Source organism: Protopterus annectens, chromosome 6.part1 (assembly GCF_019279795.1).
Source record: "Protopterus annectens isolate FY-2018-M chromosome 6.part1, PAN1.0, whole genome shotgun sequence".
In the NCBI taxonomy this organism is placed as follows: Eukaryota; Metazoa; Chordata; order Ceratodontiformes; family Protopteridae; genus Protopterus; species Protopterus annectens.
The window spans coordinates 467,731,931-467,736,277 of NC_056738.1; positions in this window are offsets into that span (position 1 = coordinate 467,731,931).

Genomic DNA, 4,347 nt, shown 5'->3' on the forward strand with positions numbered 1-4,347 from the left:
AAGGTGGCAAATGCTTTGCTAGAAATTTTCAGCAGGGTATGTTTTCCAAGGGAGATACTGTCTAACCAAGGTGTCAACTTCATGTCAGACCTGCTGAATTGTTTATGGAAGCATTGTGGGGTGACAAATCTGAAGAACACCCCTACCATCACCAGACTAATGGTCTTGGGGAGAGGTTAAGGTCTACATTAAAGACTATGCTTCAGGCATTTGCAGATCAGTTTAAAAGGGCAAAGTTAACCACTAAACCCAGTAAGTGTCAGGTGATAATGGCAAAGGTCACTTACCTACAACACAGAATGGGGAGTGATATGATTAGGCCAGAACCTGTCAAAGAGGAAGCAATTCAAGCGTGGCCAGTTCCTGTTGCTAAAAAGCAAGTGAGAGCATTTCTAGGGACAGCGGGGTACTGTGGAAAATTTGTGCCCAGTTGTGGTGCAATGGCTGCACCCCTTCCTGATCCAACTAGGAAAAATAAACTGAATAAGGTAGTGTGAACCACAGACTGCAAACAGGCATTCCAAAAACATGAGATTTTGGGAGGACCGGAGGACCCCCCCGTGTTGGCCAGCCCAGATTATAGTGAAGAGTATGTTGTGCAAGTGGATGCTTTAGATTGTGGGGCGGGTGTTGTGCCCAGCCAAGTTTCTTCAGAAGGAAAAGAACGCTGCAGTGGATTCAATAATGCCAATGCAAATGGATTGCCAAGGAGAGGAGTGGGTTGATATTCCCAGACAGACCCACTGTTCTCAAGCGTCCTTTTTCAAGGTTCACTTAAAAACCATGCTTGAGTCATATGGGGAGAAATGTGAAAAATTGGACAGTCATTTTTGCTAGCATGTCTGGGCTGAAGTTTTGTATATAATTTCAGATTAACCTGTGTATTATATGCCAGCATAACTAGCTATGATATTGTAAATAATTTCTTACATGTTGATTTATAATCTTTGCACAGAATGTTTTAAAGACTTAAACAGTATCCTTTTACATTTCTAACTGTGCATGTTTGTGAAGAAAGATTTTAAAGGCAAACTGTCTCAGATTAAACTGATCTGCAGAAGATGTAATCGAAATGTTGACAGTTGCTATTTGCTACTGTCAGAAGTTGAAAGACAGGAAGGAACTTTAGTAAACAGTTGTTTGTTGATTTTCAAAATATGAAATGAAAATTAGAACTGGAAAAGTTGTGACACTTAGGCTAGTCTATAAAACAACCTGCTGAAGACAGTTGTCAGTTAACAGTGAGTTGTTCGCAGATGTACTGTGCAGTGGATACCCAAAAAGACTCACCAAGAACTATAAACCTGCCTTTGCTCTGTTGTAGTAATTTAGTTTAGATCAGAGACAGTGTTCTTTAGTCGGATAGGAAATTATAACTAAGCAGAGTTTTTCTGAATATTGGATTTCTATCCTACAGTATTGATTTCATTTTCCTGGTACTTGTGTTTGTTTATTGGAAATTGCTGTTTAATAGTTTTAATAATTTTGCTCATTATTAAATATTTTTATTAACGTACATTATGGCTGGTCAATCAATGTTTTCTTTATTGATTTGAGTGCTTATACTTCCTTTGATAACTTTTCTGTCCACTCCAAAAGCCTGGCTGCTTAGGTAATTTGCTATCATTTGTTTTAGTATCTAATTTTCATAACTGGACACTGTTTTAAAAGGGCATGAAGACACTCTGTTTGCTGGCAGCATTACCGTATTATTTTTTGGAAGGGACACAGCTGGAAATCTGTGTCAGGCATTCCCAGAAGTATTTGGATGTGTGAGATTTAAGTGTGAGTGTATCAGAGGTCTTAAACTGTGACACATTGCTCTGGAGTATGTAATACGGAGTTACATTAACGGTGGACAGAAGTATACAGTCCAGTCTCAGGCTATAGATGGTGTTTCTGTTGTGCTCTTAGGGGAAAATTATGAAATATTACCCCTGTTTAAGTGACAGTCTCACACTGGAGTCAGTAATGAGGATTGAAGTTCCTTAATTACTGACCCAGGTTAGTGGGAGATGTCACATTATTTGGTGGCAGCTTACTGGGATATTAACTGTACCTCACAATGGTCAGGAGATCAAGATGCCAAAGATGGTTGGCATCTGTCCTAGATAGCCTTTCAAATATTGGCTAAAACATTGTCCTCCCCTATACTGCCATTTTTAGGCACTGCCAAATTGACAAACCTTCCAACTTAGCAAAATCAACCAAAAGGAATCTAAAGATTTTAGCCTAGTAATCTCTTAAGAACCTATAAAAATTGTTGAAACCCCACCTGTTGACCCTTGTTATCTTCCTCTAGGGATAGAAAATTGGGTAAAACTGGTTAGACTTATAAGCAATATTGAGCCATTAGCCTAATAATCTCCTATGAACCTATGCTACTGCCCAATGCCAGGGGTCTAAACAAGGAACTCCACTCCCTCCAAACTTTCCTCACCTTGGGTAATGCTGACATCTATGCAGTTACTGATACATGGTTTAAAGGCATAGCAGGAACCCCAGAAGTGTAGGGATACAATTTATACCATGCATTTAGTCCAGCTACTGCACAGGCAGAGATTAAAGGTGGAAGTGTCTCGATCTACATCTGATACAAACATACCTCAAGGTTGGTCAAACTGGATGATGCACTTGAGCTTCTCTATGATTCAGACATCTCTTATCCTTGCAAGCTATAGATCACTTTCTATGACCCATGAAACCAATAGCTCATACTTAGACCTATTGTAAACAATTACCACTCCACCAAATACCATATTCCTGGGAGAACATTACCTCCCTATAAAATGGGAATCCTAAATTACCCCAAACTTGCAGGCCCAGAGATTATTTGACTTTGTAAACACAAACACCCTGAACCAGTTAGTCCATATGCCCACTAGAGGTGCAAACAAACTGGATCTGCTACTCAAAAATATGGGAGAACGATGCCCCCATCATATAGTGTCCTCTCTGGTACGGTAAAACCACAAAGGTGTCTCTTTTGAAATAAAAATGAATGCTGTGACCCCAGCAACCCTGAAAGTGAGGAACTACTCTATTAAGTGATTATCTGACAGAATTTCAAGCCCCTCCAAACCCAAAGAACACAGCTGCCTATCCTATGCAAAATTGTACACAGAAGTGCTGTACACTCATGTTAATAGATGCATAGAGACAGCTGTGCCTACCAGAACAAACAAAAAAAAAATCATCCTGGTGGAAACTAAACATATTGTACAACAAAAGGAAAAAGTCAGAGCTAAAATTAGGAAGTGCAATGCCAGCAGGATACAAACTCTGTTAACAGGCTAAACAAACAACTAAGATGGCAAATTAAGGCTACAGTTTTGTTGTAGGCCAAGGACAACCACAGTGCTTTCTTTAGCTATATCGGAAACCTCAAAGGCTATACACAGCAGTGCACACAACTGATTGTTAATGCAGCCATCTACATGGATTTTATCCCCCTCTACCCACTGGCCACCCCCTTAAGTAATATCATCAAACATAACCCATCAACTATCACTAGGGTGCAGATCCTAAATGCACTCTCTAAAGCTAAGAACACTGCATCAATGAGCCCAGATAATATCCCAAAATGCCTGCTAAATAGCCTGAAGCATAACCTATCTGGACCTCTGGAGTCATTCATTCAGGCTTTGTGGCACATGAATGGAGGCCTGCAACAGTCACCCCTCTGCAGAAGGGAGGTCTGTCAATGGACCATAAAAACTTCAGACCCAAAAGTCTGATCAGTTTCATATGCAAAGTCATGGAAAGAATTATCATTGATATGTTTAATAATGACAAAGGAAACCTTCAGGCTCTGGGTCCCACCCAGGCTGGCTTTGTCAAAAGCAGATTATACCTACTCAACCTGGTGGCCTTCTTTGAAAAGTCACCCAAGGCAATGGACAAGGGAAATGATGCATACTGTCTACATTGACCTGGCTAAGGCATCTGATACAATACCCCACTTGGGCACTATAACAAACTCAAAGAATTACAAATAGCAAAAAAGGCTCCAAAACACATAAAAGCCTATGCTGGACACACTGTATAACAAATAGAAAACAAAGAACAGCAAGGCTAGCACGACCATATGAAAAACTAAAAAACATATGTTTAATAAGTCCTGGATAAGCACTTTCCCATTGTACAATGCTTCTACAGATCCAAACAGAGTACCAAACTCTGTTTGGATCTGAAGAAGCGTTGTACAATGGGAAAGCACTTATCCAGGATTTATTAAACATATATTTTTTACTTTTTTATATGGTTGTGGTAGCCTTGACGTTCTTTGTTTTTTATTTAAACTCACACAATTAGGCATTACACCTTATGCTATGGATAGCAACCTCT